Raw genomic sequence first — 22,066 nt, forward strand, 5'->3', positions numbered from 1 at the left:
GGAGTGGGATCATGCCATTTGGAAACTGGGATTAGAGCCTTCAAGAACAGAGCGTGGGTTGCAGCACTTAACCGCTCAAACCTGGAGATTCCATTCACCTCCACCTGCCTTTATGTCAATGATTAGGTCATGATTCGGAGGGGAATGTTATTGGAGGGAAGGGACTGGGAAGTTCTCTAGCTATGGAGTTTTAATATCTCAGGAAAGCCTTTCCATGTGAGACAGGACAGGAAATTGTGTGTCCCCCAGCACAGGGTATCCATGGGGCCAGTGACAGTCTAAGATGCTGCCACCAGGGGCCTCTGTTACCAATTACATCACTCCATTTTATTTTATTTTATAGTTTAAAAGTGGTATTTTCTGATAAAAGTTTTGTAAATTTTGGTTTTAGCTTGCTCAGTGGAACAGTCTATTGTGGATCTATATAATTCCATAGGGGCAGACCATATAGATAGTGAGTTATTTGTGCAGCAATTTATAAAGCTCCCAGTTCAAGACAAACATAAGGGATGGAGGGTGGTCATCAAGGGAGGGTGGCCAGGGTAGGATGGGTTTGGATGGTGTGATGTTGTTGCTTGTGAGGCTAATGGAGACAGATGGGACTGTAAAGATTAGCCTTTGGGTGCAGAGAATCCAGAACTCCTGACCAAGAGCCTTGCTCCACACCCTCTTCAATGAAGCTGCGATGGAGCAGAGGAAGCCCAGGGTGCTCTCAGCATCCCCTCCTACTCACCCTCCTTTGCTGAGCTCATCCTGCCTTCAGGCTCTGAACACATCCCCAAACCTCAAAGCTGAAGTTGGGATTACAGTTAAAACTTTGGGTTATGGGTTTATAGAGAGAAAACAAGCTGGATGACACTACTTGTAATTTTTGAGTACTTTTTTAGTTATAAAATTGAGAAGCTAAAGTCCTATGCATTCATGAAACAATCAAGAAAGTATAGTCCAAGGCTTAAATAATTATGTTGTTATGGAGGGATAACACTAGTTGGGAGCACACTAGAAGCCCCTGTCACACAATGCTACTTCACCAGAAACCCTTTTTTATTGCCTAAACCTGGGGGACAAGATCCCTGAGTTCACCCATAACTCCCTCCCCAGGAAAACCCTCAGAGTTGCTGAGTCCCTCTGATCTGGACTGAAAGAGGTGTTTTTCTCATTGACACCTCCTTTTAATCACCTGTTTACTTGTCTGCATCCTGACTGGAATGTAAGCTTCCTGAGGGCAGGGACCATTGTCTATCTTGTTCATCTGTGTATCCCCAGGGCCCAGCACAAAACCTGGCGCTTAAAGCTGCTCAACAAATTCATTGCTGAGTGTGTGATTTAAATCTTTAACATGCAGTTTGTTACTGATACCACTGTAATTAACCTAGTTATTAATAACAGGGAAGGAGCAAAGGGAAGGTCAAATAATATAGGAGTGTCACCTGGGCAGCTTTGCCAAGAAGCTGCAGTTCAACACTCCCCAGGGAGCCACCGATCTATTCCCTGCAGTTCTTACAATCTGTTCCTTCCACATTTGTAGTTATATCTTAATTACTTTATAATCCAATATTATATATTTTTATTATTTTATTATGGAAATTTCTAGCATATACAAAAATAAAAGTACAAAGATCCTCTTTTTATCCATCAGCCAGCTTCAATAATTATCACCAATCTCGTGTAATCTATAGGCCCACCCACTCTCCCTATCCTGTGAAAATTTGAAACAAATCCCATGTAAGGTATCATTTCATACTTAACAACTTCAATGTATATTTCTAAAACATAAAAACTATTTTTAAAATAACCATAATATCACACCTAAAATCACAACTAAAAAATTAACAATTTTAAAATATCATCTAATAGTCGATCAATAATCAGGTTTCTAATTGTTGTGTAAGTGTCATAAATATTTTATTGTTTATTGAAATTCAAATCAAAATAAAGTGCATGAATTAGTGGCTGTTTCTTCTGTTTCCTTAAAAAATTTCTTTTAATGAATGAATGGCTGAATGGAACCACAGACCAAACTGCATTTATGATGTACATTTGAACAGAAGCGTGAGGTATCTGCCTTCTTCATGGTGGGATTGGCAGAGCCCCATGAAGATCTTCCCTGGCCCATATTCTCACCATGCAGGGGCCATCGGTGTGAAATTGCACCAAGTAAATCTCAGGTTGCCATTTGTTCTCACTCTGAGGATATAGACAGAGCAGCCTGGGTCCCACACAGGTGAAGGGAGGGGACTTGAAGCCAGAGGACTTGATGACAGAGAGGAGAAGCAGAGTCACTCCTTCACTCTGACCATCACGCTGCTCTTGCTCAAAAGCACGGGGCTCAATCCTGACCTGACTGTCACCAAAACCTTCTAAGTTCTTTCCACACAAGAGGATGCTCATTCCTCTTTTTTAGTGGAATTCTATATTTTTCCACTGCTGGCTGAATTTTGTTTTCCATTTAGAAAAAGGGATGTTAGTGCACTGCCTTTATAGTATATGGAAAGGAACTGACATGTTTAGCGTCTACCACTAATGGACATTTTCTCATTCTTAGCCTCATTTATTCTTTGTAAAAATGACTTGAGGTAGATCTTGTTATTATTCTAAGTTTAAAGTTGGGGGGTTCTGGTGGCTACAGAAGTTAAGCAACTAGCCTAAAATAAGTGGTAAACCTAACATTTGAACACACTTTATTTTTAAAAATATATCTTTATTGATTTTTAGAGAGAGAGGGATGGAGAGGGAAAAAGAGAAACATCGATGTGAGAGGGGAATATTCACCAGCCACCTCCTTCTGGGAATCAAGCCCGAAATCTGGGCATATGTCCTGACCAGGAATCCAACCAGCATCCTTTTGGTGCATGGGACGACACCCAACCAACTGAGCCACACTGGCCAGAGCTGAAGACACTTTAAAAAGACACTTTTATTGGACACCAGTCTTGGAGCTTCTCTATATCAGGGTTTTGTAAACTATGGATTGTGACGCTCAGTGTACTGTGAAATCAGCATGGTGGGTTCTGACTAGCATTTTTAATTTGCAATATAATAGTAAATATCAGTGTATCATATGTAGTAAGTCTAAGAATTTTTTTGATCAAATTTTAATTTTAGTTACATTTATGCTGTGCATGACTTTGCATAGTTTGTTTTAAAATGTAAGAAATACAGTTGGCTGACGTCAGCCAAAGAAGTCTGACAGCAGACTTCTAAGGTTTCTCTGTACTACTGACATTTGGGGCTGGGTAATTCTTTGTTGTGGAGAGCAATCCTGTACATGGGGAGATATTTACTTTATCAGCATCCTTGGCCTCTACCCATGAGATGCCAATAGCATAGTGCCCTGCCCCTCTCCATGATCATGACAACCTAAAATAAAATCAGAGGCAAAATCACCTCTGGCTGAGAACCACTGCTCTATTCCAAGCTGGGACAGCAGATGGGAGGAGCCAAAGAGAGTTCCTCACACAATGACCAGGCAAGTTCTGCAAGGGTCTTGGACAGATTTTATTAGTGATGTGAGTACAAAGGCACAGGACTTGTTAAAAAACAAGGATTCAACTGCCTAGACTTAGGGAGGGACAATTTCTGTCCCATTTTTAGTCGTTAAACATCTGGTCATAAAATATTTTTAAGCATTTTTGCAAGATTTTGTGGTTGTTAAAATTTTTAGCAAAAAAAAGTATTTGTCTTCATGCAATAGTTATATATTTTTAAAAGATATGTGAAACTTGAATTTTTATATGTCAAAATGGAACCATAAATTAACATTTCAATTAAGTGATAAAGGCTGTGTCTTCTGCCTTTTCTCAAGGCTGCAGCCAACCCTCTGTTTTCTTAAAGTGTGTAAATAAAGCCCTATGTTTTCATTCCCTATCTAGCCTTTTTCTTACAGCTTAAAGGACTGCTTGGTGCCACAGGTGTCCTCAGTAAATCTACTAATTCCTGTTTGAAGAGAGAGAGCTCTAAAGGAGGGGAGGAAGCCCCTTCCCTTTCCTGCGCTCCCCCTTTTTAGGAGAAACAGCTTTTCCCATTCCTCTCCTCTTAATCTCTTTGTTCTGTGTTCCCTCTCCATCTTATAAAAAATTCCATCTGCACTGAAATCTTAAGATGGGTTTTTGAGGTCTGGGAAAAGTCCCCCATCTTCTCAAGATGCCAGCACGCAATGAACCTCTTTCCTTTTTCACCAGCGCCTGTCTCATAAGTTTGGCTTTCATTGCGGCAGACAGCCAAACCTGGGTTCAGTACAAAAAGAGTTTAAATGTTCCAGAGAATATTTATTATTTATTTATTTATTTATTTATTTATTTATTTATTTATTATTTATTTATTTATTTATTTATTATTTATCTTCCTTCTTAGAACCTTGTTTCTGGGTGACAGGTAATGCACTTCCGCTTTTTCGAAAATTTCATTCAAACTTCCTCACCTAACACTCATTGAATAGTTTCATGTATCAAGCAATATTGGTTGGTTGGGAACAAGATACAAGTCTGATTTTTTTCCTTGCCCTTAAGGGATTTAAGTCTAGTCAGAAGAATAGACTTGTTGACAGCTGAGATTCTGAGGCTTTCCTATATAAGACCTCTGTTTTACTCTCTTTATGCTGGTAATTCTTCCACGGCAGTATGGATTCTCATTAGGTTGCACCCTAGTGGATGACTTCATGTGCCTTCTAAAAACTAATTTTATGCTCCTGATGTATGTAGCTCCTCCCTTAAGACTTCCCCAGTTATAGAGCTAGAAGGCATCTGAGAAGTCAGGTAGTCCTCCAAGAGTATAATGAATATGCTACACACCAAAGAGAGGGTGTCATTTGCGAGCTAGCTAGTTAGTGATAAAGTTTGAATTTGATCCCAGTTCTCCTGACATTCAGACCAGATTCTTCCTATTATTCCATATTACTGAATTTTCACAGCCTGCAGAGACTAGTTTCCGTGTCCCCCACTAAATTAGTGAGCTTCCAGAAACGTTGTTGTAGTACAGAGTATATTGAGCACAGTTCATCGTTCAACAGGCCGCTTGCTCAAAGTCCGGTACACCCTCCATGAGGCATGGCATGGTTATATATCTCAAGATTTTTTAGTATTTCACCACAGGGCTTGCCATTTTACAATATAGCAGTATTGAGTAATTAACCTATAAGCAGGGATCATGGTAATCAATCCTGATTATAAAACCCAACGCTGTACTATTTAAATGGAACTATCAAAGCAGTAGAACTTTTCACACAGTAGAATCACAACGATTATGCCAAAAAAAGTTGGGAAAGTGCTTTGGCAAGGGAGCCCAGGGGAATATTTAACTTGGCAAAAAGAAGGAATTGGCAAATCCTCTGTTGGACAGGGAACCTCACAGCTCAAGAGGACATTATTTTAAGTTTACCTAAGAAGTAAACCCAGAGGCGCTTGCCTTCCTATCCTAAAAGCCCTATACATTTAGGTCCACTAGTCATTTTGAGTCTTTTCTTTATAAGAAATCCCCCCTTTTGGTCCCAAAGCATTAAACAAGGAGAGCAGGAGAAGGGTTCAAGGAAGAAGGAGGGTCGGGAGCGGCGAGGAGGAGAGGAAGGAGCAGGAAGAGAAAGAGGAAGAAAGGTCATGTGCTGCTTGGCCTTCAATCACAAATGAGCTCATATGAACACAAGCTATGAAATCAGCTATGGAAGTGTGAGTTCAGACTCTGATCAGTAGGCATTGCTGCCAATGGGTTTCCAACAAGAGATGCCATTTCAAGAGCCATGCCACCATTGTCATATATTTTCTTCTCATTGCTCAAGGTGTGACCCTGCCAAATTTAAGTCCAGTACAATTTTGTGTTGATTACTATATGAACACACTAATGCAGCATTTATAATGGTGAAAGGAACTTTAGTGTGAACCCACATACTCTCCCTGGCACTGGAATGTTGTATTTTCACATTGCCTGTAACAATAGCACTCTTACTTACCCCATATCATCAAATTCTCTGCCTTAGTTTTCAAAATTCTGGATTATTATTTTCCTTTAAAGACCCCTCCTTGCGGAACTAATAAACAATGCTTAAATTGTCTCCTGGGCACATGAAGAAGCAACAATAAGAACATAAAGTACCCACATAAAATAACACATTTAAAAAATGTTTCCAAGTAAAACAGACACAAGAAAATTTATAAAGACGTAGAAGGTCAGTACTAATCTAACTCAAATTCATGCCATCTCTCTGCTCAGCTCCTCAATGTCATGGCCTAATGTCGGTTAGATGCCTTAATATAGGACAGCCCTCTCCTTCCTAAGGGAGTGAAGTTCAATAGAGAACAGTCACTCCCACTGCCTCCAGCCTCCACAGAGTTCAATGCTAGATCTGGAAGCAAACGACAGATCAACAGTGTTGCATTTCAAGGTTACCCATAAATGCACAAAGGAGGGATTTCAGGTCTATCTGACTGCCCAGCAGGTCAGTGGGAACCAGGCTTCTATAAACACTGCTTATTTAGGATTTCCTGAGACTTGCTGTAAAGTTTATGGCAGATGGAAAAAATCTTGTGGGAAAAATGTATCATAGGAGGGTAATGTCAGAAAAGAGGAGAAGATAGAAAAAATAGGGAGATAGCGATCCAAATTTGTAAAAAGGACTGAATAATGAATATTGTTGCAACCCAACTTCTTTAGGCCCAAAGAATCTGGCTGAGTCAGGTAAGGAAGAACTCAGCTGCCTTACTTGGGCCACTTGTAGACCCTTCCTTTATACACTTTAGCTTTTCTCTCTAGCCTCAGGACCCTTGCATGTACTGTTTCTTTTTATTGGAACGCTCTCCCCTCCATACTCTCATGTGCCTCCTCTATCATGTAACTATGACCTTATTTGTTTAATATCTGTCCCCCCTCTCCCATTAACTGTGAGCTGTCAAGTGCCCATGACTGACTACAGTGCCTGGCACATGGAAGAGACTTAATAAGTAAAAATAAGTATGAATATAAATATAAATATAAATTTATTATTTTTCTAATGGAAAATTTCCAACATATATAAATTTGGAGAGAAGAGTATAATGGACCTCAATGTACTCATCACGTTACTCCAATAATTGTCAGCAATGTTTTGAAGCAAATCCCAGATTTCATTTTATTGAGTCAATGAATCATTTAACATATATCTTTTAAACTTTGGTGATATTCTTTACCTTACAGAAAAATTGCAAAAGTGGTACAGATTCCCAATACCCTTCCCCAGTTTTCTCTAACATGAATGATTATCTTATATAACCATAGTGCAATGATCAAAACCAGGGATTTAACATCAATACAATGCTCAAACTCCAGACTTTACTCGGGCTTCAGCAGTTTTTCAACCAGGGTCTTTTTTCCAGGCCAGGATCCCACACTGATTAGTTGCCATAGTGTCCTCCAGTCCGTGACAATTCCACAGTCTTTCCTTGCCTGTCATGATTTTGGTGCTTTGGGAGAGTACTGGTAAAATGTCCCTCAATATGGCTCTGCCTGATATTTCCTCGTGGCTTGATTGAAGTTATGTATTTTTGCAAGAATACCACAGATGTTCTGCTGTTTCCATCTTGGGGTATCATTTCCAGATATAACATCATATCCAAGACAACATATGTCTTAGTAATGGTGAAGCTAACCTTGATCCTTTGACTCAAGTAGCGTCTGCCAGTTTTGTCAGCTCTAATGTCACTATTTATCCCTTTGGAATTAAGAAATATTTTATGGGGAGATCCTTATGACTATGCAAATATTCTGTTTCTCAATGAACTTTCACCCACCAACTTTAACATCCATTATGGATCTTGCCTAGCAAATGCTACTATAGTGTTTGCTTACTGGTGATTTCTTCATTCCCCCTACACGGAGGAATTGAGATTCTGCTGTAAGAAAAGCTATCGCTTCTCCCTTATTTATTTATTCAATTATTTACTTATATCAGTATGGGTTTATGGATATTTTATCCTGAGGGTTATGATCTAATACTGTCAAAATACATTCTGTTACTCAAATTGTTCCAGCTTTGGCCTTTGGGAGATACTTCAGGTTGGCTCCTATGTCCTTTAAGACAAGTTTCCTCCTTTTATGGGTGTTTCCATATATATATATATATATATATATATATTTTTTTTTTTTTTTTTTTTTTTCACAAAAGATATCCCAGGCTTATCTTGTATTTTCTGTATCCCAGTCTTGACTGGTCAAGCAGGGCTAGTGAATGTGCTCGGGAGGAAGGCAAGAGGCCCTGCCGTGCCCAAGGGTATAGCTGGGTTGGAGCTCTGGGGTGAGGAGGGATGTGAGGAGGAACCCTTACAGGCACAGGAGTCACTGAAGGAAGTAAAGAAGGTGGTGATATTCAGACTTGCATTTTAGGAAAACTGTTACTGAACTAAAGGGGTTCCTTTACCTGTGAGCATCAAAGCCCAATCAAACGCAAAAGGTTTATTAGTTAGGGAAACAGCGCCAAGCCCAGAGTCACAGATGAGCAAATGCTCCAAGAGGCTCCGGATGGCTTCTAGGGTGTGGGTTATATAGGGAAGACATTATTAATCATAGCGACTATGGGAGTTAGGGTCGTGGTCAGGGTCATGGTCTCACTGACTGGTCGATGCTGGGGTAGGGGGTGGTCGATCCTTCCATCCGGTCCTGTGGTCAGCCACGGAGCCGCTCTGCCTGGCTTCGCAAGGGTGTGGTTGGTGGGCTCATACTCCTTTTCTGGGCCTGGAGCTGAAACACAACTGAGGCCTAGATGTTACCTCCAGTTTGACTGAAACTCTGTCTCCGTGGTCAACAGACCTGAGACTTTGTTCCTAAGATGGTTTGATGCCGGCCAGAGCCTCACTGTCCTGAGGGCTTAATGATTAAGGGATGGACGTGCAGGGGACGCGGAGGCAGGTGGGTCAGGGTGCTGGATGGGGCCAGTCTGTGTCAAAAGGAAAGAAAGCAGGAAAGTTCACATTAAAGACAGAAGTTTCTGCATGTTTACAAAAGCACTCTAGTTGCAAGTAGAGGGCGGGCTAGCGGGGAGTGGAGCTGCAGGCGGGGAGGTTCCTGGGGGGTGGAGGCGAGGAGTCATGAGGATGGCGTGAGAGACGGGCAGGGCTGCTGGGGGCTACGCTGCCATGGCGGCCTCATCCCGTGGGTGGGCAAGGAGAGGCAAGGCCTCAGTTGGGACGCCCAGGCTGCCAACACTGCCCCTGCTCCGGGGAGGCAATGGGGAGGGCGAAGAGCAGCCTGGGGAGCAGACACTGAGTCTGGTTCCTGAGAAGCTGAGTTTGAGGGGTCTGAGGATCGAGATGTTGGAGATGAGCCGTGGGCCATCAGAGGTAAAAACGTGGGGCTCCTGCGCTGAGTTGGAGGGAGGTAACCCGGTCAGGAGGAGAGGCAGGGCCCGGCCGTGTGCCCAGCTCAGAGTGGTTTGCTTGGCTCAGCCCTGTGAGGGAGGGAGCACGGAGGTCTCCTGGAGGAAGAAGGAAAGACCCGTAAGGCAGGTGTGTCTCACCCGTGAGATGTGCTAAGTTCCTGTCAACTTGGAAGGCAACTCACACCCTCCTTCCCTGGGACATCACCCCCACCCATGTCTCCCCGAAGCAAAGAGTGGGCAGCCCCCTCACAGGCGACCAGAAGGCTCCTTGAAACCAGCAGCTGAGCCCCGCGGGCAGGTGTCGGGGAGAGCTCTCTGCGCAGGCCTTTCTCCTGGGCACATGGCCCGTGTACATCTGCCTTCTGGGCACGTCCACCTGGCCGCCCCTCAGGCAACTCAAACTAACCCAACCCCGAGCGGAAATCGGGTTTGGAATACGAGATTGACGCTGCTGGCCCGCACGGTGGCCCAGCCGGGGGCCTGCCGTCATCCCTGGCTTCGCCCCCTCCCCGCCCATCCCTGCTGCCCCCCTGCTCTTGCGCCCACCCGGCTGCTTCTGCCCGCACCGCCCCCCTCCATGCGGGCTGCGGTCATCTCCCGCAGTGCCTGGAGGATCCTGCGCACCAGGCTTGGGCCCTTGGTCCTTTCTTCCATCTTCCATGTGGCAGCCAAAGCGGTTTTTCTTTCCTTTTCTTTTTGACATATAATTGACCTTCACCATTATATTAGTTTCAGGTACACAACATAATGATTCAATACAGGTAAATATTGTGAAATGCTCACCACAGTAAGTCTAGTTAACACCCATCACCGCACATAGTTACGAATGTGTTTTCTTGTGATGAGAATTTTTAAGATCTACGCTCTTAGCAATTTTTAAATATAATATACAGTATTGTTAACAACAGTCACCATGCTGTACATTACATCCCCAGGACTTATTTATCTTATAACTATCAGTTTGTACCTTAGACCATCTTCACCCTTGTTGGTCACCTCCCCCTCTGGCAACCACCAATCTGTTCTTTGTATCTATAATTTGTTTTGGTTTTAAATTCCACATATAAGTGAGGTCTACAGTATTTGTCTTTCTCTGTATCATTTATTTCACTTAACATAATGCCCTCAAAAGGGTCTTTCTAAGAAGCACATTTAATTCTGTCACTTTCTGGCTTAAAATTCTTCAGTGAGCCATGTTTGCCTTCAAGGTGAAGTTCAGACTCTTGCACAGAGAATGCAAAGCCCTCCATAACGCCCCACTCTCCTTCCAGCCACTCTTCCTCCCTCACCCCAGTGCTCTCCCCTTTGGAACTTCTTTCCCACCTCTCCCCTCCTGCCTTCACAGAGGGTGTTTGTTCAGAGAATTCTCTCCTTCCATCTGCCCTCTGCCTCCCCGAATCTCCTGGCTCCCTCCTCCTTGCCACTGAGGCCCCCTAAAGTGTCACTGCTTGCTGGAAGTTTCCCTGACACAGGCACACAGACCAGGGCTGGGTAAGACCTTGGTTTGGTGTCAGTGTGGCGGTTGGCGAGCCCATCCTTTGGAGCCAGGCTGTCTGGATTCAGTCATGGCTCTGGCCCCTGATACTGTGCAGCTTGGGGTGAGTTAGTCCCATCTCTGTGCTTCAGTTTCCCCATCCAAAGAACAGGACTATAATACCTACCTCATATATCTGTTGTGAGGGTTAAATATAAAGAACTTAGGTCAGGGCCTAACGATAAAAAAGCTCTATATGCACATATTATTCATTACATTTCTGCCTGTCACAGTGCTTCTTAATTGTCACCCTTTAACCCCATTAGGTTGTAGGTTGTATGTGGGAAACTATGAAAGCACATACATTTTAATGATTAACAAAGATTATCTTTGTGTTGTGGAATTAGGGGCGGTATGTGGGGTGGGGCACATACATTTTGTCTTTTATAAGTTTTGTGCATTAAGCCTGTACTATGTTTGAAATTTAGAAAAATTTAATATAATATTTTGGATAGGCAGTTAATAAAAATAATCAGAATACTCGATTATTTTTATACTGTGGTTACAAATATATGATATTTATATGTATGTAGGAAAAAATGTAAAGGAGCACAGATAAAGAAAAATGGTGGGCACTGGAGTTCCGAGATTGTGGGTCAATGTGTTTTCTTGTAGCATGCACTGGTATTGTAGGCGGCGGGAATGGCACCGGGTGCTAGACCCATGGGGTCCGAACAGACCTGGGTTCAGCAGCCTCACTACTTGAGTTCTGGCTAGGAAAGGATTCAGAGCCAAGACTCTAAATGTAAGAGAATATTTATTTATAAAATCACAGAAATGGAAGAAGTCATTTGCAGAAGAAATGGGCTTAGGAAACAAGTTATAGAGGCAAAGAAAGGGTCTCGGAAGGTGATGTTAATAAGCCTGGGGAGGGAGAGGAGGGGAAAGGGGCATGAAGTGCTCCTGGGAGGGAGAGCACGCTGGGTCTTGGGTCCTAAGGGTTTTAAGGGTGGAGATCTTAGAGGAGGTCCCAGGAGAAGATCTCAATAGAATATTCATCAGCTTTCCAAGTGTTTCCTTTCAGGGTTGTGGTCTCCACTGCCTGATTGGCTGGCGCCAGAGTGGGGGCTCATTGTCCAATGCAGCTGGTCCTGAGGTCAGCTGTGGGTAGTGTTTTTGCTCTTCTGGGCCTGGGGCTGAAATACAACTGAGGCCTAGATGTTCTCTCTAGGGAGGAAAGGTCAGAGGGTCCAAACCACATGACCAGTGATACGCTGGGGGAGGACAAGCCACTCTGGGGGCAGGGTCCCATTCTACAATTGTTCATTGCTAGGCACCTGGGGCTTTGTGCCCTGGTGACCTTCTGTATCTGACCCATGGTCCTTGCTCTGCTTGTGTCTGTCTAACTGCCTATCACATCAGGATTGAGGATCCCAAATGGCCACGGAATAGGTGGTTGTTACACTCACCTCCTCCCAGGACCACGCTGGAGTTACAACTAAAATATAGAGTGACCAGCCTGAATAACCAACTGAAGCCTAGCTGAAGAGAAGTCTTATAACCAAGGATTTACAGAGAAGTCACATCCAGACTAGCATTAAGGGTGGAGATACAAAAAGGCCTGGCCCCGCTCCTGCAGGTGGCGGCTGAGGTTCTGGAGGGATATTTCAGTTGCAAAGTTTCCCCTGAGAAACGTGGGGTCTCAACCTCACACCAGGATCCTCAGCCTAGAGCACCAGGGCCAGGAAGAGTCGCCCGCATAACATCTGGCTATGAAAATCAGCAGGGATTCTGTTTGCAAGGGAGAGACAGAAGTCTGCTAGAGACACAGGTGCCCTCTTAAAGGGGCAACACACAAAATCTCCTCTGCAGTCGCTCACACTGGGCTCCAGTGAAGGGAGGGCAGAGTGGACTAGAGTCCTGTGAGGAGAGATTGGGGTTTGTGGCTCTGGGGAGAGAGCTGAGGGGGCAGCCACCAGGATCCCTGTGCTAAGTCATTCTCCCATATGGCAGATACCACTCATAAAGAATCAGCCTGGGAAAAAGCAATAGACTCACCCTTTGAACTCTCTGTCACGACACCTTGCAGAGCTTGTGCCCTGCTGAGAAGCTAGCTGCCTTGGGCAGGGTGTAGAGGCCAGGGCAGACTCAGGGGGTGTCAGTGACTGAGTTTTAAGGCTTTGGGGGAGGGGCCATTCCCCCCCACTTTCCCTTGAACATGACTGGTGCCTCCTGTCAGAGGAGATCTGCTAGCCCCACTCTTTGGGCTCCTGGTGGCTCCACCCTGCTGAGGTCTGGGCAGAATCCAGGCAGACTGAATTGTGTGGCTCTAGGGCAGGGGTCACTCCCTACCTTCTCCTAAGCCTGATGGGCACCTCCCCCTCTCTTGACTCCCAGTGACCCCTCTCTGCTGAGATTGGGCTCCTGGCAGAATCTAGAACAGACTGAGTTGTGTGGCTCTAGGATGGGGGAAATTTTTCCCCTGTAAGCCCAAGTGGTGCAGAGCCCTCCCTTTACACAGCCAAGTCTTGGTCTGTTTGGGCCTGATAAACTCTGCTGGTCTCACCATGATGACTCCCTGAAACACCCCCCCACACACCATTACAAAGGTGTGCAAGCACCCAGCAGTTAGCAGATAGACTTGATATACCCTGGGATATTTGGTGAGTGGCACCGAGTTTGACCCTGCACAGACCTAGTGAAGACCATTCACCCCTACTGGTGACTCACTGAGAATATGCCTCATGCGACTCGAGTAATACCAGAGGCTCTTTCAGTGACTGAGCCTAACAGGCAGCTGACAGGCAGAGGCAGACCTCAGAGTTCATGGGGACTTTTGCTAATCTACCCCTGGGCCTGATGCTGGTAAAAGCCAACTTGGTGCACAGCTCGATCCTTCCTGTGCACACCCAGGCTCAGCAGAGGCAACCACAAACTGTGGATCACTCTGTAGCTCCAAACAGGTTGCCTAGGGCCAGTCACACACAGGGCCAGTGTCTGACATGGCCTGAACCCAAGTTCCTCCCAAGATGCCCCAGGACCAACACACCCAGCAGCCAACTTCAGACAGGGTCAGAGCAGGATCCAATTAGCTTCACAACTTCACAAGTGGCATATCCAAAAGGAGATCTCAGCAGGTGCCGGACCCTGCTGAGGCGAATTCTGCTCACTGTGGTCAGCACCTGCACAGCAGCTCAGACACTGTGGTCAGGGTTGATCCTCACAGTCAGCCAGCCTGAGGCTCGACCTCATGCATGAATGGGCCAGTAACAATCAAGACTCAATTACAGCTCAACAAGAGGAAGACTAACAATCCAATTTAAAAATGGGCAAAGGACCTGAGTAGACACTTCTCTAAGGAGGACATACAGATGGCCAAGAGACATATGAAAGGATGCTCAACGTCACTAACCCTCAGAGAGATGCAAATTAAAGCCACATGAGGTATCACTTCACACCTGTCAGAATGGCTCCATCAACAAGTCAACAAACAATAAGTGTTGGTGAGGGTGTGGAGAAAGGGGAACCCTGGTCTACTGCTGGTGGGAATGCAGACTGGTGCAGCCACTATGGAAAACAGTATGGAGTTTCCTTAAAAAATTAAAAATAGAACTGTAATTTGACCCAGTGATCCCACTTCTAGGAATATACCTAAGAAACCCACAACACAAATCAGAAAGAATATATGCACCCCTATGTTCATAGCAGCGCAATTTATAATAGCTAAGATCTGGAAACAGACCAAGTGCCCATCAGTAGATGAGTGGATAAAAAGGCTTTGGGACATTTACACCATGGAGTATACTACTTGGCCATAAAAAAGGAAGAAAGTCTTACCTTTTGCAACAGCATGGATGGACCTGGAGAGCATTATGCTAAGTGAAATAAGTGAGTCAGAGAAAAGACATATACCATATGATTTCACTTATATGTGGGATCTAATGAACAAAATAAACTAACAAACAAAAAAGAAACAGACTTGTAGATACAGGGAAGAGACTGACACCTGTCAGAGGGGAGGGGGTTGGGTGGCTGGGTAAAAAAGGTGAAGAGATTAAGCAAAAAAACCCCCAAAACCTCACAGACATACAACAGTATGGTGATTACTAGAGGGGAAAAGGGTGGGGGGAGGTAGAAATGGGTAAATAGGGAATAAATGGTGATGGAAGGAGGCTTGATGGGGGTGGTGAACACAATACAACATACAGGTGATGTAGTATACAATTGTACACCTGAAACTTATATAAGCTTATGAACCAGTGTCACCTCCAATAAATTCAATAAAATAAAATAAAAACATATACTGGGATTTTAGTAGAATATAATTTCTTAAGAAATTAAATTAATTAAAATCTGGAGAACAGATGAAGCAAAAGGGAACTTCCTCTATAAAACAGAAGGTGGGAGGGAAAGATGAATGGAAGAAAGGGAGCAGGATTCACAGATTTCACAGCCTAACAGTGCCCAGCACTATGCGATATGGCACAGTGTTGCGTTAGATCACACTGGACAGGACGAGGAGTGCTTAGCAGAACCTGCATTGGCATGGCCCAGCCTGGCATAGGCTTTAAGTTTGCTTTAGTATCTCCTTGTGCCACGTCAATTATAGTGCCTTACATGAGGAATGTGTGCTTTCGAGTTTAGCCTCAAAACCCAGCTCAATCACTTACCAAGTATGCAAACTTGGGAAGTTTCTTAACATCTCAGAGCCTAATTCTTCATCAGTAAAATGGAGATAGCAATACCTACCTCACTACGTTATTGTGAGGGTGAAATGAGATATGTGTAAAATAGCTGATATATAATTACTTAAAATGGTCCTTATCATCGTCGTCGTCGTCATCATCATCATCATCATCATGTGTGTGCAGTTTTGCATGGACAGAGAGGAGCGATAGGTGCAAGCAGGACTCCAACTTCAGGAATCTCATCCTTTGGGGGTGAAGTGGCGGTGGGAGGGAGCAGATGATGGATGGGGAGTGTTTGAAATGCTGGGAGAGACTTTCCAGGTAGAATTTCACAAAAAGAGGGTCTGGGCCAAGACAAAGTTTCAGTTACCAGAAGTGCAATCTAAAGCAAGTACTCAATCAAAGGGAAAACAAATAAGCACAAAATTAGAGATCATTTGGGATGATACACAAAATGATTCAGCTGTGGGGAGGATCAGTCAATAAAGTTAGAGTTTAAAATGCAGCTTCTGGGGCCGGGGCATGAAAGGGACAGGCTACTGCCAGACACTGGAGGCACTGGTTCAATAAATACACAGGTTCCAGGTTTTCATTAGAATGTGGTTCTAGAAACTATATTCTAAAGCACATTTTCTAAATCAGAGCATATTTTCCTCTGGGAACCGTGTTACATTTGTACAGTTGATTCCTGTCCAAGGAATAATGTCAGTATTAAATAATGCCAAGATATGGCCACCAAAATGTCATAAAGACAGAGATAAAGCAACTATGAACCAACAAAACGATCAGTTTGTATAAAATGGAAACCTGCCAGCATCCCTGACTCCTCCTTATGACAAAGTTGGACACAATGGATAGCTTGCTGGAAGGATCTAGTAAGTCAGTGGCTGACTGGCAGTCATGGGCTTCCCCTTCACTCCCACCCAATTATCCACCAAGTTTGCTGATTTTCTTATAACACTCTTGCAGTCTCTTAGTAATTACCTATTAATGTAATGAGTCTTCCCTCTACTAAATATAAGCTCGTTGAGATAATGTGTATTATGTTATTAATCTATGTAGCCCACATGCCTTCCATGATGCTGGCTGGCATAAAGTGAGCTTTCAATAACTTAGAACATTATTATTGATGAACCAATTGCATACAAGTGGATAAACAGGAGGAAAGAGTCAAAGATGATGCTGATGAGTAGAATAATTTTGGTAGGAAGAAAGTTGGGCAGGAGAACCACTTGGGTGGGAATGAAGTTTTGGATAGGATTAAGATTTGGTCATATGGAGTTTTAGGCCATGGCAAGACTGTCCTGATAAGATTGTTACCAACCCAAAACAGGGTCTGGCCACTTGCTAGGTGTCAGCCAAAAGAACACTCCAAGTTTATTTTGTTAGTAGAAAATTTATTGCAAGCCAGCAAGCAAGGCGTACATTATTATTGATGAACCAGTTGCATACAAGTGGATAAACAGGAGGAAAGAGTCAAAGATGATGCTGATGAGTAAAATAATTTTGGTAGGAAGAAAGTTGGGCAGGAGAACCACTTGGGTGGGAATGAAGGGGATCACTCCCTGAGCAGTGCCTCCCAAGAACAAAAGACCATGTAGGGTTAGTTGGGGTATGTTGAGGTATGTTGGGGGTGAGCATGCCCAGTAAACAAACATGGCTTTCCTTACATCACATGTACAGGGAATGGCAGATAACCTTGCTTTGGCTGAGATTTTAGTATTATAATGAGCGGGGTAATGAGAAAGTACACACAGAGGCCATCCAAGTGCCCTCTGGTCAGTCTCAACTGGTCTGGCTGGTTTTCTTACTTTGCATTCTGACCCTGATGGAAAACATCTCAGGCAAGCTTTGTTAGCAATCAGTCAATCGGCCAAGCTTAGCAAACATTTAGGTAATTGGCTAGGCTTTCTTCCAGTTCTTAACCCTTCCGTACAGCTAGGCAGGCTACAAGGTGAGATGCGGGACGGAGTCTACCTCTGGGGCCAGGAGAAGTTACAATGATAGTACAGTCATAGGTTTTAGGGGGACAGTGCAAAGCATTAGAAAAAATCTGTTAATCTCTAGTTGAAAACCCGAATATATAGACAAAACAGGGCTTAGATGATATGACTTCCCGACCCCCTTGGTCTGTGCTGCCAGCTCCAGTTATGAACTCCCATAGGAACCTGTTCTGTCCCCATCATCATCGTGATAATAATAATAATTATTATCATCAATGATTTGACTATGTTCACTGTTAGACTGTAAGCACCATGAGGCCAGGGACCACTTCTACTTGGTCTCCACTGTATCCCAGCCCAACATTCAGCACAGTAGAATGCATTTAAAAACTATTTCTTCAGTGAATGAATAAATGTTGAAAATATTTATACTAGTTAAGGCTTATTAAGTGACTAATTTTGTGGCAGGGACAATGCTAATTGCTTTTTTAAGAATCATTTAATCCTTACAACCCTCCTTTGATGCTAATACCAACCATGATCATCCCCATTCTACAGGGGAGAAACCTGGGGTTTAGGAAGTGTAGACAGTTTTCACAAGGTCAGAGCTAGAAAGGATATTGGGAATTTGAGCCTGTTCTCAAACACATTAATCTACCTCCCAATTTTACTTGAAGGTAAGAGATAGGCTCTAAGTGGTCATCCACAAGGACACACCTATCCCAGCCTATTTGACTTACCTATTATTTTCTAAACATTGATGCCAACACTGAAAATGGGGTGATTTCACATAACCTTTAGATATCCAGCATCTTTTGTAAAACTTCAGAAAAACTGGAGCCATTGGGCAAGCTCAGATACTTCAACAGTAGGCTGGAGCTGAGCAGCGGCCACTGTCTGGTAAGGGCCCCAGGCCTTGCCCACCGCCTGTCACTCACACAAACTTCCTAAGCAAAGGCACTTCCACCCACTGGCCCACTTCACTCACTGGCCTGCATGCAGCCTGGAGCTATTTGAGTTTGCAGCCCTGGATCTACCTGGAAGTCCTTAGAGTTCTTTTGTTATCATTTAATTTCCTCTTTTTTTTTTTTCTTATTAGCAAAGTAATCGATCTTTTTGTTTCAGCCTCTTCTTAGTTTTCATTTGTAAGACTCCACTTATTAATGCACACTTTTATTTTAAAATGAATCAGAGTAATCAAGTGTTCATACTGATTTCAAAATCCCCTCTGGGAGACACCCACCTCAACATTCAAATTTACATACAATTTATATAATAAACCTAGTGAAAATAAAGATTAAATATATACATCAATTTCAGGTTCCGCCCCCCATTTGGAAAAAAATACTACAGAAAAATTCCATGTATTATTATTTGAATAGAATGTGCCTTCTTGCCTCTGCTGCCTTCTAGTGATGTCCACAGAGACGGTTAAAAAGAGCAAAGGGGGGAAAAGTACATGTTCTTTGTGGATTAACAGTACTGCAAACATGTTTTAGTTAGCAATGCGGTTTAGGCCACCAAAGGCAAAACTCGTTGCTTAGTGATGGTTAAACAATGTTTCCTTTCAAACAAACTGTTGCTATAGTTGCACAAATAACCACCATATATATATGTAATGACCATATTCTGCTTAGAAGCAACTTGAATAAAGGATCTCATTTCAAATTTGCAACTCAGGAACCGTCTAAATCGGAGCTGAATTCATGGCCAAACAGTGACAGGAGCCGCGGAAGGACGGCACTGGTTTGTACCATTAGTGCTGCTCTCATCCAGCTCTCTGGAGTTGATACTGTTCAAGGCTGTGAGCCCAAGGACAACCGCCCCAAGGATGCAGTTATCAAGAGTAGCCGAGGGCAGCAGGGGGTCTGGGCAAGGAGACGTGTTCTGTGTCAGGCACTATCTCTGCGGCTTTGAGAATACCAGAACCCGTATCTTGCAGATAGGGAAGCAGAGGCTCAGAAAGATAGAACTTGCCTACTCACCCAGCTGGCCAGACCCCACGTCCCCCTGATGTCAAAGTTTATGCTGTTTTCACCGCGTGCATCTCACTCACAGCGCGAGAGAAAGCAAGCCGTAATGTGGGACTTGAAGAGAGCACAAACCAAAGCCACCGCCAGCGGAAGCAAGTGAGGGTCTCAAACATAAAGCAGGAGAGATTGGGGGGGGGGTGGACAGGGCAGCCCCAGACTTTGACTCCTGAGTAGCATTGCCAGATAAAATATAGGATACACACAACATTTGGGAATGTACTTATACTAAAAAATTATTCATTTGCTTATCTGAAATGCAAATTGAACCCGATGCTTTTCTCCCCCTAAACCTAACAACCGTCCTCCTGAGAGCCATTGGTGTCTGGTTGGTTTGAGTTGGAGGGAGGGCCTTGAAGTCGACCTTAAAGTAAATGTTTGATGACATCTATTGTATAAGCAGCAAGTACGAGATGAAACAGGATAGGACATTCTCAGACCTGGGGAGGATGGCTTTCTACGTGGGGAGCCAAGACTGTGCTTGTTTGGAAAGATGAATAACAATACAAAGCCATGTCAAAAATGTCCACGGGCACGCAGATCGCAGGGGATGTTGTTCAGATGCAGATCCTGACTCAGTAGTTCTGGGGCAGGGCCTGAGACTCTGCATTTCTAACGCACTCCCAGGTGGTCTGGGGCCACACTGAGAGAGATACTGGGGGTGTCCCTCCCCACGCGTAGATGGGCCTCTGGGGGTGTCATGCAGTTCAATTAACTCCACCATCTCTTCCCGTCTGTGACTCTTCTGTCTGCTTGTTTCCACCCGACAGAACTCTTTACCACTACATAAAGCTACTCTCTATAATGCCTTCTGGGAAAACAAGTGCAACTAAACTATAGTTTTAAACTTGACCACAATGTCCTAAAAGGAAAATCAACGGAATTAACTAGATCATCGGGTTCTTTTTGCAATTGTAAAGGGACAACAGTGGGTGGGGGGGACATTTAGACTACCAGGAAATAGCAATTACTTCTAGGGATATGTTACAGCCCTGTGAAAAGCTAATCCCACTTAAAGTAAAAAAATTGAGAGTTCTCCATCCCCGATGGCCCGCCCTCCACTGCACCAGTTTCCTTGTTATGCACCTTCTAATAACAATGCAAGTTCAACCCACCTCTTGACACTCCTCTGCTATTGAGATGAACAGAAGGGCCAAGTTTAAAAATGATTAAAATGGTAAAGTTTATGTTATGCCTATTTTACTACAAAACACACACCAGATATATATACAAACCAGAGGTATCTGTCATTTTACAAGAAGAATGCTCCTGACAGCTGGCTGACACACATCCAACCCTGGGGGAAATCTCTAAGAGAAGCTGTGATGAACTCAGAATCCAGGCTAGGAAAGTGGGGTGACGTTGAGAGCTAGCCTGACTCATGGAACTTAAACTCCATGTTCATCATCAGCATGCCCTAGGACAACTGCCCAACCTTTCACAGACTGGCAGAGAGAGGGAATGGTAGTATCTGTAGGCTCTGGGGGTAAGGAGATGGCTCCAGCTGACCCAAAGGCTGAGGTGATCAGATCTTGGCCCCCTGCCATCCATCAGGACATACAGGTTGGGGCACTCTGTGCCAGGGGCCCAGGATATCATGCTCGAGTGCCAAAGCAGTCTGCATATAAAACTGTTCATTGAATTACAGCTTACTTTTGCATTAAACCCTACTTTCTTAAGATTATACCTCAAAGTCCTTAACTGATTTAGGGGCTTCTGAGATTTCCTCGGCAGTACTTGACAATCACTTCTTTTCCTCAAGGCCGGTGATCTAGAGGGAACAAGCACCTCTGACTTTGTCTTAACTTTTCTCCTTCCAGTCTGCGTGGAGAAACTCATGCAGCAACCACATGTGTGGAGTCTAAAGGGAAGATTAATTATCACCATCAAGTTAGGAGGGGTCATTATGGGGCCACTGCCCAGGTTTTAATTCTTTGTTCACACATGCATACACAAACACACACACACACTAACACACACAACAACACACAGGCTTTAACTGAAACGGAAGATTCATAGTCACCAAGAAAAGACATACTGCCCTAGTCGGTGTGGCTCGGGTGGTTGGAGCATTGTCCTGGGCACCTGGTCAGAGCACATACCCAGGTTGTGGGTTTGATCCCCAGTCGGGGCAGGTGTGCAAGAGGCAACCAATCGATGTTTCTCTCTCACATCGATGTTCCTCTCTTTCTTCCTTTCCTTTCCTCTCTCTCTAGAATCAGTGAAAAAACATGTCCTCAGGTGAGAATTTTAAAAAAAAGGAAGAAAAAAGAAATACTCATTTGCTAGAGTGCTGAACTCCTGACGTGGGAGGGCAGGCTGGTAACTGCTCTCCATCCAGTGTCTTCTGGAAGAGAGGACCCAGGCCTTCAAGGCCCCACCCCTCCGTCTCTATGGATAGATTGAGCTCACTGCCTTCCCTCACCCTTCTTTTTCTGTCCATGCTCTAGGCTCCCTGGTAACAAGAGAGCAGAAGTGGGGCCTTGAATGCTGCTGGATACTGTTGAGGTCCCTGAGCTCACTTCCTTGGGCACCCACAGTTATACAGTGGGCCCAATGAGAACCCCATAGGGAACAACAAATGGGTTAAAACT

Source organism: Miniopterus natalensis, chromosome 5, assembly GCF_054644295.1.
Source record: "Miniopterus natalensis isolate mMinNat1 chromosome 5, mMinNat1.hap1, whole genome shotgun sequence".
NCBI classification, from domain to species: Eukaryota; Metazoa; Chordata; class Mammalia; order Chiroptera; family Miniopteridae; genus Miniopterus; species Miniopterus natalensis.